The sequence below is a fragment of the Panthera tigris genome, chromosome D2 (assembly GCF_018350195.1).
Source record: "Panthera tigris isolate Pti1 chromosome D2, P.tigris_Pti1_mat1.1, whole genome shotgun sequence".
Classification (NCBI taxonomy): Eukaryota; Metazoa; Chordata; class Mammalia; order Carnivora; family Felidae; genus Panthera; species Panthera tigris.
The window spans coordinates 84,645,536-84,659,640 of NC_056670.1; positions in this window are offsets into that span (position 1 = coordinate 84,645,536).

The window sequence follows — 14,105 nt, forward strand, 5'->3', positions numbered from 1 at the left end:
GTGGGAATTGAATGAATACGCTTGAAACACTTAGCACAGAAATGACACTTCAGAGAAGCACCAGGAATAATTGCCATCGTTATGTCCTTTTTCAGCATGTCCTTATTGAGCATCTGGTGTGCCGGGCGCTGTTCTAGGTGTTAGGGTTGCTGTATCCAAGGAAACAGCATGGTAGCTGCCCTAATAGACCTTATGTTCCTTGTAAAGATAGGGAAGAAAACAGGAAAAATAAACAAGATGTTTCTGAATGGGAGCAAAACTCTAAGGAGAAGGGAAGAGATGGTAACAAAGCACGGTGATGGACACTGGGTACCCACGGATGGATGGTCGAAGAAACCTCATAAAGAGGGGGCTTTAAACCAAGACACGAATGATGAGACGGGACAATGTGACTGAAGGGCATTTCGAACAGAAACTCGCAGACCCAGAGGAGCTGGGGTGGGAATGAGCTTGACTTCTTTTAGCAAAGGAGAGAAGGCTTATGATCTTAGGGCTGGAACATCACGCCTGCTGTGTGCAAGTCTGAGATGGGGTTTCAGAAGCAGGCAGAGGTCATGCTATCTGGACCCCGTAGGCATGGTAGGGAGCTGAATTCAATCCAAGTGGGATGGTGGAGGCATTGTGGTGTTTGAACGCATGATTTGTGCTCAGATTTTTAAGCTTGCTGTTGCTGCTGTGTGGGACGAGGGGACAGGAGAAGGGAAGTAGACAGGACAGGGAGGAAGGCGGTGGGTCTAGTGATGGAGGGGAGGATGGAGATTCAGGACTCACTGTAGGCTGGCAGAACCCACATGAGCTGCTGATGGCTGAGATGTGGAACTGCTGGCGAGGAGGGGACCAAGCACGACCCCTTGGCTTGGAGTTTCAGGCCTGGGTGGCCCGGTTGCCAGTGCTGAGATTGGGGAGCATCTCCTGCGATTGCTCTTTTTCACTGCCTCTGCCTCATCAGGATGTAGGCAGCATCAGCAGGGTGATGAGGGCCAAAACCTTCTTGTATTCAGTTCAGAAGAAATTAGAGGCACTGAGGACAAATAGCATTTTTGGAACTGTTCTGGGAAGGCGGGGGGTGATGGGGCACAGCTGCAGGAGAGCGGAGAGAAGTTTACCCCTTGTTTACAATTACAGAAGTAGGGCCGTGTTTATGTGCCAACTAGAAGGCCCAGGGGTGAGGGCCAGTTCGCTCAATGCTGGGGGGTTGGCGAGAATTGCTATGGCAGTGTCTTGTGTGGGGCGGGTAGGACCTCCTGCATGACAGAAGGGCCTGTGCTTTGCAACTGGAGGGTAGGTAAGGTACATGGGCACAAGTTCGGATGGATGGGCAGATGTGGTGGGAGGCAGTGAAAATTCAGTTCTGATTGTTTCTACCTTCTTGGCGCAATAGGAAGCAAGGTCAGCCGGATGTGCACGTGGCAAGGTGGGGCGGGCATTGAGTATTTCAGGAGGCAGTACAAGTTTTGGAGGAGGGTATAGGATGCAGGCAAATAATATGCCATGAAAAAATATTGAGGATTTCTGGACAGCATCAGGGTGCTCTCGGTGGCAGTGAACTTGGATTCAGAGCCAGTTAGTGTGGGCGTGTGTTTTCTACAGTTACATTCAGTGAGGCAGGCAGTTGACATAGAGCAGGCAGAGAACTGAACTTACCTGGGTTGTAATTTAGCTAAACAGCACAGCAAAGATAGGGAGGGAGGAGGGATTTGGGCATACGCACTGCAGTGACTGTAAAACTTAACCAAGGATTTTAGTTTGAGTAAGGGGCAAAGTGTGGACATTTGGATGGGAGATAACAAAGCAGTGGTAAAATTAGAGGGCTGAAGGGGCGCCTGGGTGGCTCAGTCGGTTAAGCGTCTGACTTCAGCTCAGGTCATGATCTCACAGCTTGTGAGTTGGAGCCTCGCAATGGGCTCTGTGCTGACAGCTCAGAGCCTGGAGCCTGCCTCGGATTCTGTGTGCCCCCCTCTCTCTGCTCCTCTCCCACTCATGCTCTGTCTCTCTGTCTCCTTCAAAAATAAATAAAAACATTAAAAAATTTAATAAGAAAATTAGTGGGATGAAGATGGCAATGAGGTGGGGGGTCGTTGGAATTGGGAGAATGCAAGGATGAGCTAAAGGTACTTGTCAGAGAGATGCTTGAACCTGAAATGCACCTCAGTGATTGGTGGTGACACGTGCTGGGGTGCCAGTAAGAGTGAGTGATGAAGGCATACAGGGTGGAGGACAGAGTCACTGCAGGAGAGGAGGTCCATGCAGAGAAGAGACAGGAGGTTCAAATTCCAGTGGGAACAGTAGGAAAAATGTAAATCAGCCCATACTGGCATGGTTATCTCAGAACCCATGGACCCCTGCAATGTGCAAATGGCTGTTCCTTCACTGAAAAGTGATCAACAGGGCTCTGGTGTTTGCTCTTTAAACAGTGCATCCACACCCTTCCAGCCCCATTGTGTACATCTAACAGTCCTGAATAATTTCTCCAAATCTGACACATCCCTCTGGAACTTTCCTCTGCCCCTATGTGTAAATGCAGCCAGCCCAACCCAGTCCTCTTTTTGTGAGTGAGGCCACTGCCATGCTCTGAGCTCCTGGAGAGTCTAGGACATCTGATATCAGTTCCTGTTCACCTATAGCTGACTCTCTCAGCCCTGTTACTCCTGCTTGACCAATAACCCTCCAATGGCCTTTCATCCGCCATGACATGACCCAGCCCATCAGAGCTCAGCTCATTTCCTAACCACAGCACATCCCAGTATATCCTCAGATAACACCCTGGAGTGCATACCTCTGTCCATAATCCCGTGGCCCGTTTCATTCCCTGAAGCTGAAGTGAATCTCTGGTGGCTGATCTGGAACCACATGGTGAGTTAGTGTCTGACCTGAGACTAGAACTTTATTCTCCCAAATGTGAACCCTAAACCTTGTATCTTCCTTGACAGGTAGAAACTCGAACATCCAGTTATTTAAATAATGATGATAAGTATGAATCCTGATGCCAAGCAGTGTCTTCCTGTGACTTTTTCATGAACAGTCAGGATATCTGTGAGCAGCATCATGACTTCCAGTATTTCACACTTAGAGAAAAAAGGACAAAGGTATAATTTTTGCTAATGGATTATTATATTCTACTTACATATCTTTTTCTAATTATTATATCCATAAAAAATTATTGCTCCAAATCATGACATGAGATTCCTTTCTGTGCAGGCCTGAGCAATTTGCCAAGCCATCTGGGCGAGTGATTTAATTAGTGCCACCACTCCAACGTTAATGAGGCCAGGGTGGATAGGAGCCCCTCCACGGTACTCGTCGAGTTGCCTCTGTGTTCCAGCTATATTTGCAGGATGAGGATTTCTGGTAGAAGCCTGAGGCTCTGTGCAGGCTGGTGTATCAGTCACACAGCTCAAGGGTTCAGTGCACTGTACGTGGGTGCACAGAGCAGTCATGAGAGGAGGAGAATGTGGTAGGACTATGGAGGTGCCCCTTCAAAATCCAGGATTTTGACCTTAGGTCTGATATGCCCTCAGGAGGCAGCAGTGCCTAATGGGAAAGGCCCAGTTTTTGTGTTGGACAGACTTGGGCTCAAAGCTCAGCAGATGGGAAGTGGAAGGAGAATCATTATGCTTTGTGTAAAAACATCATCAGGGAGTACAGGGATCTGCTTCTAAAAGATGTAGCTAAATGATGTTTCAGGACCAGGGACAGCGACCCCATGATTGAGCCCTCCTCATGGCCCCATCCTTCATGCCTTAGTCTTAGCACGCTATTCTAAGGGGAACTGGGACTCGATAAACATTTGTTGGATGGATGAATGAATGTGTGAATGAGTTAGATACACTGTGCAACATCCGTATCCAACAAATCATAACTGGAGGACAAGCAGTGCCTAAAATTTGCCTTTTATGATTAGGAACACCCAAAGGAACTGGGTTTATTTATTCTTTCATATGCTCACTCTCCCAAAAAATATGTATTGAGTGTCTACTATGTTAAAGCTCCATTCTATGTGCTGAAAATACAGAAGAAAACAAGAGACCACATCTCTGCTCTCATGTGGCCTCCGTGTTTAGTGAACGAGACAGACATAAATTGATGAAGCAATAAATATATGATAGGCACTGCAAAATGTTTAGAGGACAAATAAGGCAAGGGCAGGCAGATATAAAAGAAAGCATTATTTTAAGTAGGGTATTATCTGGCAGGGCACCAGCAGGGCAGAGAGAGCAGCCTTGGAGGGTTTAACTAAAGATGCTAGTGAAGGGATTATTAACAGAGCTGTGTGAAGGGTTAAGGGAGCCCAGCAGCAATGATGGAGCTCCTGAGACTGGAAACAGCATTGGCCATTTGCATCTTTAGACACAAGGAGGCAAGAGAAAAGAGCAGTGTTTCCAGAAACTGGAAAGAGCCATAGCCGTGGAAGCAAGTTGGCCCAATGGTGGCAACAGTCACACATCCATAGCCAGAGCCAATGAGAGGGAACAAGGGCCAGGGCTACAGAGACCTAACTTGGCTCTCCTCACTCTGAATCTCATGCTGATGCCTTGTTGGCTGAAACCAACCGGAAGCCAAGTGTTTTGACCTAAGTGATTGGAGGAAGAGAGTCCTTATTTCTCAAGTTGGGGCATACTGCAGGAGAGCTATGGGGACAAATCAAATATTCATTTCAAGCTATCTGTTGGTCACAGAGGTGGAAATGCTGAGGGCCATCAGGTCTATAGGTGTAGAGGTTAAGAGAGGGCAGAGCTGGCATTCTACAATTGGGAGTTCATACAGAAATGGCATGCAAAGCCATGGCACTATACACAATCACCCAGGGCATGAACACAGGCAGAGAAGGGAAGAGGTTCCAGGTGGATCCTGAGTGCCAGCTGGATGGGGAGGGTCCAGAGCACAAGAACAAAGGGCTGTGATGCGGGAGAAGGTCCCTGAGTGATCTGGAGCTGGGAGCCGAAGGCAGATGGGGAGGAAGGAAGATGTAATCAGGGCTGGAGATGTGGGTGGTAGACTGATGAATGAGGTAAGGGCTGAGGAATAAACATAGATTTGGCAACAAGGGAAGGCTCTCCTGGCCTTGACAAGAGTAGCCGGAATAGCATTTCATTAATGTCTAACCTATCTGTGTGAAAGAATAGCAGGGCCCAGAGTCTAACAGGTGAGTCCCCGAGAGCCCTGTGGATGGGACCCCTGCCCCACCGCGTTCATGGAAGACGGCGAACCGTGCTAAGACTCCTCAGAGCTCCCTGCTTCCTGTGGTGGGAATGCCAGCCCCTCTGTTTCCCTCCCCCGTGGCTGCACCTTCCGGGGTCACATCCAGCGTCCGATTGAATGAGGCAACACGTGCCATTTGCTGCTGTCCTAAGTGGAAGAAGCACCAAATCACCTTTGAAGTACTGAATTTGTGGATTTAATTTGAATGTATAGATTTACATGTTGATCATTTATATGAGTGTCCATTTGCTCCTCATGGAAGTTTCTGGCACCTAACAGACAGGGAGTTTCAGAATGTTAAATGTGCCAGCAGGCAGGCACACGTGTCTAAGTCATGTTGTCTCCTTTACTAATAAATCTGTAAACGCCTGTGTCCTGGTCCTCATGTGGGTACAACCAGGTAGACAGGTGAGAGAGGGCTGCATTCCTGGCTGCAAGAGACCACGGGCTGTTGGTGACCAGGGGTCGGCTCTCTTGTAGATCTCTTCCAAATCCGACAGATGGTGGGATGGGCCATTTGCTTCCTGAAGTGCAATTCCTTCAAGGTCTTAAAATCAGGTGCTAAAATATATGGCAGCTTCTGTCTTCTGCCTAATGAATTTGAGTTCATAAAATTGCCTGGGTAAAAGCAAGCCGGCAAACGTTTAACCGTCAGCCATTTAGTGGCTGATGACTAGCCAGAGCCAGTGGGGTGTGGGCACCATTTCGAGGGGCGGGGGGTCAGGGACCGGGGAGAGGACAGACAGGGAGAGCTGGCGGTCCGGGCTGCTCCCTGGTCAGCTTCTCCTACAGGGCAGAGTCATCTCCAAAGCTTAGGGAGGAGGGGGAGGCATGCCCACCCGGACGGGAGGCACTGGGGACCGGAGCTTGGGCGGGGCTCTTCAGAGGCTGGACGCCTGGTGATGCGGTGGGCCGTGCACCCAGCAGCCTGATGATGTGTCCTGAAAACATCAGCAGATGCTAACCTGCAGAGCACGTGGAGGCTGCCTTGTGCTCCTGGGTTTGAAGAGCCTCGGGAGCAGCTGTCTGTGGTGCAGACCAGCCCTACTGTTTCTTGCTCTGGCCCGACAGAGACGTGGGCTTTGGTGGGTATTCTCGTTTGCACAGAATTCTAGAAGAATACAAGCGTGTTAATTATTGGAGACATGTAATGCCTCCAGTAATTTCTGGAAACTTCCCTGAGGCACCACACAGCCACATTTAGAGGCAAGTGTGACCTGACATTTCTGGTTCTTCCAAGACTGAATTCTTATTTCCAGCCTGGTTTCTTGGCAGGGAAACCAGTAAAATAAACAAATGCCTAGACGAGGTTGGCAGCTTGGTGGGGTCAAGTGGGAGGTGTTGACCTTGAGGGTAGGACCCTCCAATGGCGTGGTTCTGCCAGCCGCCTTCGAGAAAGAGGACATTTGCCCTGCACATGGTGCCGACACCAGAGGCTCCAGGCAACCTCTGGCCAATGAGAGTAATCGCCGATAAAGGAAACTGTGTGTCTGCGTGTGCGCGTTTCCGTGCGCGTGCAAAAGCACCAGCCGATGACTTTCAATTTTTCTGGGGTGGGGATCACAGACCTCTCAGAAATTGGATTAATGTTGTGGATCTGCTTCCAGAAAAGAATGCATGTACACGCAGAGGCACACGGTTTTGCACCTGGCGTCCACGGGGTCATTTCTCATCCACAGTAAAGCTTTCAGAGCTTACGTCAGTGGTGCCCTGAGAGCCAGGAAGAGACAGGAGCAGCTAAGGGGGCCCTGAGGGAGGGTCAAGGAGATGTTTGACGGGTACCCTGCCCGTCTCCTTCGATGCCGAGTGATTGCTCCACGAGTGGACGGGAAGATGTGACTTCACACGTGTGGTCTCCGGGGTGTTCACCCACACTCACCCTGGGGTCATCCTCATGGGGCTGGACGGCACCGGTGGTTTGGGCAGGTCCTGCACTGGTTCTGGCTCTGAATTCTGGCTTTTCCAGTGTCTCTTGCTGGCTTCTGGGCACGGGTTTATCCCAGGCAGGGGTCTGGAGAGAGCCAGGGAACAGGCTGCAAGAGGCACTCTCCCCAACCACAGCCTGCTGGCATCACGGTCTCCCCCAAGCCCTGACTGTCCCTGACCTGATGATTCTGGTCCCAGGCCATCTGGTCTCCCTGTGGTGAACACAGGGGCGCAGGAGAGGGCATCTTCTCTGTTGGTCTAGACATGTCTTGTCGAAGAGATGCCACTAAAACCTATAGATTCAGCCTGCCTCATGCACAGTGGGTCCCAGATGGCCAGCCTGGTCTCCGATGGGCAGAGGGGAGGGCACCGGACACAGCCTGCTCTGAGTCCGTGTGCCTTCATTGCTGATGGAGTCTCTTTAGTTCTCTGCCCACAGGGTAGCTGCTCCAGCCTTGTCAAGGTCTCAGAGTCTCACGTGGCTGTTCTGGATGTCCATATTGGTAGGCATGTCTAAGGATGGGCAGGACTGTCACGAGGGACGTGGAGAATTTCAGAGACGGGTGTCATTTCCACAGCCCTCTCCCATCGACGGCACTCGGAACAAGAGGAGAGAACCCCCCCTGGTGCAAGGCTGCCTCTCGGGGCATCTGCCTGGGCATCTCTCTAGTAGTGGAGGGCTCAGGGGCAGGGCCAGGGGGAGGCAGGTCACAGTTCTCAGCTTGCCCCCGCCCCATGTCACCTGCTCCCACTCACCCCAGCTCCCTATCCAGTGGCAAGCCTCCTCCCCACCCACTGTGGCCGATCTTCAGTTCTCAAATGTTCCTTCCTCGCCCCAGGGCTGCCCCCAGCCCCTGTCACCTCTCACCCCAACACTGAGCACTCCACTTCCTTGCAGAGGAAAGCTGGTCTGGTCCAGTTTAAGTCCTAGTGCCTCGCAGAACCTCAAAGTACAGAGGACGAATTCCCCAACCCGTGGGTTCCTGAGGAGCTGAGAAAGCCCTAGATCTTCTGCTCCAGGATGACAGAGCCCCTCCCCAGTTAGCTGGGCCCCCTCCCAAGGCCAGAGTGGGGCCTGGGCACTAATCGGAGAAGATGCTGGTGATCAGAAGAAGCTGGGAGAAATGGAAAAATGCTTGCCTCTGTGGGTCTGAGACCGGACCATCGAAACGGGTTGGACCGACCCACGTGAGCTGCGGTGAAGGGGCTGGTCTGGGAGACTGCAGACTTGTGGACACCGGGGTCGGATCCCGGCCCGCAGGTGTGGCTGGGCCCTCTCAGCTCCCATGTCGCCACCGGAATCAGAGATGGCCAGTCGGCGGGGACAGCTGGGGTGGACAGGCAAAGGGACAGCCTGGACAAGTGACAGTGTCGCAGATTGTCAGGGAAGGATATGAAGGAAAACCATAAAGCTGTGTCTTCTAAAACGTGAGGCCTCCTGGGGACAGCAGACCCTCCCGTCACTAAGAAGGGCTAAGGAGAGGCACCTGGCGACGAAGACGTGTGGTCCTAGCAAGTGAAGTGTCCAGAAAAGCCCAGCAGGTCTCATGCCCAGGGTCTCGGGGACCCGCTGTCCTTGGGCCTCGTCCAGCACTCACCTCACCCACAACCCACGTATCATTAGCCAGAAAGCTATCCTCAGAGGCTGTGGTTTCTGACCTGGAGCAGAGGTGGCCGGTGAACCAGGGTATGACCCAGGACAGAGGACGCTGGTCACCTGGGACAGGTTGGTGACTGGGGGCACAGTGGCGGTGACCCCGCCGGAGGTCTCCGGCACCTTTGGGCTTTAGAAGACTTCCCTTGCTGTGCCCCCCTGCACCACCTGTCCCGGGATGGGCTCCGTGCAGGACTGGGCTCTGGGCCCGGTGGTCCGCCTGTCAGCTCCGTGTTTCCCCCTATCGCACCGTCCCCCACCTGGGCTTGTCTGAGGCAGAAACTCCTGCAGTGACGGCCAGCACGGAGGCTGCGGTGTGCGGGGTTCAGGGCCGTGCACGTGTCCTACTCTGAGGACAGCTGTGTGCTGCCTGTCCTGGGTCCATGGGTGGCTGGCCCTCGGCCCTGCACCTGTTCCAGCCACGCCCTCCTGGCCCCCCTGCACGTGGGGCCTCCTCTTCTTCCATCTTCCTGGCTCTCCTTCAATGCCCCCTTCCTGTCACCTCATGGCCACTCATGTGCTGGAAAAGGACATTCTGTCTGAAAAGTCCCCAGAGCTGGGGCCCCACGGGTGGAGGGCCGAGACTAATCGGGATGTGACTCTCCAGAGCGCCGAGGGATCCTTGGGTAGCCCGGCAGTCTCTTCACACCCATCTCATCAAGTCTGCAATGACAAAACTAGACTGTCTCACCCCCCGGGACCTGCAATAGAAACTTCCCCAAATCAACTTTCCCGGGCTCAGCGGGGACACAAAGTTGTTTGTGTTTCTTCCGCACCATCCTATCTGTTTGTATGTTTTCCCCTGACACCTACTCTAAACCGTACAACCAAGGACCAAATGTTGCAAATATAAAGAGATGAAGCCCCTCGCTGGGTCAGGTGCAGGAAGGCTGCCTGCAGTCTGCGAGCCCTGATCCATTTGGGACTCGACACAGTAATGAACAGGCATTTACTGTGGTCGGGACAGCTCTCTAGAGTGACAGATTCCAAACCCGGCAACGCAGAGCTCATGGTGGGATGCTTCCAATCTTCACGGTGAGGTCGGCCATGCTCTGAGGACCCCAGGCTGACACCTCAAAATTAACGCCTTCCTCACTTTTCCTTTTCTTAGGAAGTTGCTGGCAATTGTTTGGGAACTGAAACCAGCAGTCGTCAACCCGCTTAAACAGCCCTCATCGGGGAACCCGACAGCCTACTGTAGACACAGCCTCCTGGAGGCAGAGGGCAGCACAACAGATTCTCAGCATTCGTGGGGAATAGGCTAGAAACACCCCCAAGAACAGGGCCACCTGCAAATGCCACCATAGACGCTTCCAGCAAAGGGCGGGACCTCCCTCTGGCTGTGGTCCTTGCTTGTTGCCGGCTGCCCTGCCCCACCAAAGCCAGGGCCCCACACCAGCTCTGTGGGCACATCTGTTGTGACTGGGGACGAGTGCCACCAAGTTCCTGGGCAGAGCCTGCTTCTGCTAATGTCCTCTTCCCTTTCTGGCCCTCCTTGTCAGCCTCTTGACCCTCTGTCATCCCCCAGCCACTGTCCCCAGCAGCCCCAGGCGCTGCTTCCCTGAAACCCTCATCCTGCCCAAGATTGTTCTGATGTCCCTGCCCTTCCTCTCGGAGCGCATCCCAAGATTTCAGGAGCCATACGGTTTGGACAGAACACTGTAGCTGGAATAGCTGGGGAAACCAGCCTGAGAGGCGCGTACCTGAAAAAGAGAAGCAGGTGAGTCTGTCCTGTGCAGAAGTCTGATGTTTGTCTGATAGGAGATCCATGCTGTCTGGAATCCTCTAGCTCCCTTTGCCTGTTCCTGTGACGAACTCCCTTTCCTGCCCTGCTGGGAGATGACCCACCCTGATTGTTGACATCCATGATGCCTGCTGGGATTGGCCCCCACAATTCGCGCATATGAAATAATGGTAAATAATCTCCTTACATCATTGCTGCCTGCAGACACTGGTTAATCACTACTGTGGTGCCTTTGGGTTTCACAGCAGAGGTCAGCACAGGATGGCCAAACCACAGCTGTCTTTGTAAATAAAGTTTTATTTGCACACAGCACACAGCTGCTCACCATCTACGTGTTGTGTGTGTTGGCTTTCACACATGATGTGTACGTAAACAGCTGCACTGTCACTGTAGAGCCCGATGCGGGGCTTGAACCCACGAACCTTGAGATCATGACCTGAGCCAAAGTCAGATGCTTAACCAACTGACCCACACAGGCGCCCCTGTAAGCCCCAAATTCTGACCCTTTGGATGACTCATCACTGAATATTCCCATACTGCATGTGTAAATAAATCTTTTCTCCTGTTAACCTGCCTTTTGTCAGTTTAATTTGCAGGCCCCAGGTCATGAATGTAAGAGGGTAGAGGAAAAGATTTCCCTCCTCAGCACAGTCTTCTGTCTTTCTTCCAGGCCCCGAACTTTGACCAACACTTGAAGGTGGGAACATGGGACAACCAGGCTCACAAGAATGTCCCCTGGTCAAGTGTCCCGGCCACTGTCCTATCATGCCACCCTACACCCAGCTCTTTATCGCCATTGTTAATCCTCCTGAGAAGAGAGAATCCCTTTCTGTGTGGCCCTCGAGACCCCTGAAGGTCTCATGGTCCGAGGTTCTCCCTGCCACAAGAACAGCCTGGTCTGACCGCCACACCAGCGACAGGGTCAAGGTGGCCGCTCAGCAGTGCTGTCCTCCCTGGGTTGTTTGGATGGTTCCAGGGTCTCTGCCAGCCGCCCAGCTGCAGTAGATTGACTCAGTTGTACTCCAGACAACGAGAAAGCCTCAAATCGTGCCCGAGTGCCGTAAAACAAGGTAAGAATGATGTTCACTGAGGTCCTCCCACGTCATGCGGCAGAAGCCGGGCCCACTTTGACTCAAATCTACAAAATGCCCACTTCGATGCTTCGTCAATGTGACAACCTCAGCCACCTGCAACCCCGGGGCCGGCGGGAAGGTGCAGAGAGCCTGCTGGTCCTCTGGAGCCCACACGGCGGGGTCTGCCTTCTCTGAACGGCGCTCAGTTGACACGCTGCTAAGGTGCCTCTGAGCCACCTTCGTTTCTTCTGATACACGTGCCCTGTCATCCTGTGTTTGGTCCCTCCGGGGAAGGGCAAGTTTGATGCTCTGTTTCTTTTCCTTCTCTGGTACTTCTCACTCTATGTTAGGGAACTCTCTTAGGGTTTGAACAGAAGACAGTTTGAACCTGATGGGGCTCAGCGTCATGGGGCCCGATCTCCTTTCCAGGCTGCTGGGCGGGGCCCGAGCCCCGGCAGCCTCTGGCGTGTGGTCTGTGACCCACACCCCCCTCCCAGGTTTAACCAGCTGCCTGAACACCTCAGAGCTCGGAGCGAAGCTTCTAGATCTTTGTGGGGTTGGAGAAAACCAAAGCTATAAACCGGAGAGCCCGGCAGGCTGTAAATCTCCCCAGCACAGGTGGACATTTACCTACTCAGGTCATGGCTGGGGGTGCCACCGGCCCCATCACTCGCCTGGAGAAAGACAGAGAAAGTCACGATGTGGAGCCCCCACAGGTCTGCAGCTTTGGCCCCCGGGGAGAGGGCCCCACTCGCCCTCGGTCGTCAGCAGCCTCCGTGCCCGCTGCTGCCCTTGAAGGATCGACGGTGTGACTTTGAAGACAGATCTAATTAACCAAGGTGATAGAACCTGATCTTTCAAAATTGTTGTTCTGGCCTTGATTGCTTGGGGGGGGGGGGCGGGGAATATTTCCTCCTCATTTAAACATTAAAGAACAAATACATAACATCCGATGTCTTTCAAGTTTCACAACAAAAATGTTTCAACATATGGGACTTGCCAACCTTATACGTGTGAGAAGCACTGCATATGTTACACACCCACACAAGCACACAAACACACAATTCTCCCGCTTGTGAGCGATTCGCTTCTTTATGCATCCACTGTGCTAGATTGGGACCCTCTGGAGCTGTTTTAAATATGGGCTAACAAAGCCACCAGCCTGCACAGACTCAGGGGGGCGTTTCTCACCGGCCGGCTGGGCAGGGTGGAGGTCAGGCCGCTGTCCGAACCACCCACACCTGTCACCTGACTTAGTCACATGGAATCTTTGACATCCTTCCAGTGGCCCCACGGCACTGCTGCATATACCTGCGGAGTTCAGGGGTACCTGGTTCCTCAAACACGCTGTTCCATCTCCAAACAGGCAAGACAGACCCTTCCTCTGCAAGAAGTCAGAAGATGGGAGCCAGATCACACCCCCACCCCCAGCACACCTGCTCCGCAGCCCGGGCAGGGGGCGGGGGGCACAGGTCCTCTGGCTGCCGGGGGCCCCGAGGTAGGGAAGGCCAGGCCGCGGGGTCAGGGCTGGCCAGAAGCAGGTGAGAAGGATGCCACTCAACAGCGTCAGGGGCGGGGCGTGGAGGCAGCCCAAGCTCCTTATGGCGGATGGACCTCAAGGCGAACTCTGACCCCGACCTCATCTAGTTCCTTCGGCTGCCCTGCTGCCATTCCCCCTGTGCTGTGTCCCCCACCCCGTGACATGGCCCCGCCCGTGCTGTGTCCCCTGGGCTGTGTCCCCTTTGCTATGTCCGCTTTGCTGTGTCCCCTCGTCCCTGCCCGGATCCAGCCTCCGTGCCTCTGCCGGCTTCTCAGCCTCTCCCTGCAGGGCCACGTGCCCTGCACTGGATGACCCTGGTCTGTGGTGGCCGGTGGCCTTTCTCCCCAGGCCTGTCCCTCCCAAAACCTTCCCAGCAGCTGACCTTCTGCTTCTTTGCCATCACAAGCGGAAGGTGGGGTTTTGTGTTCAGCTTGGTCTCTTGCCAGTCCTACATTTGCACACAATCTCCATCTCTTACAGGCTAGTGTTCATGAACTTGAACACCAGACATGGCTTTGGGGAACACTGACTGCAGCCGAGGTCCACGGGTCCCTCCCGAATCCTGCTCTGGGTTTCTCGGGCCCTGATGGGCCCATGGGATGCTCAGAAGAGCGGCTTCCTCTTGGTCTCCGGCGTCGCTGTGCTTAGACCAGCAAATGCAGGTAGAATTCCATTTATCAAGACTGATGGGACATGCGCGTCGCATCCGGAACTCTCATTACACAGGAGCCTACAGCATTAGCGACGAGTAAATGACACACTCTGCTCTGCCATTTGCTTATATAAAGCAAATGTGCTGGTACATTCTATTTGCCAAACAACAAATCACAGGCCGTAGTGCGCAAGGCAGACACTTTGCTGGTTCCAAAGTCGGAGAGGCTGAGAGGGTGCGAGTGGAGGCTGCTAGGCCCACACGTGCGGCTTCGGCGCCTGTGATGACAGGGCCCCGGGCGGCTCTGTCGGAGCCAC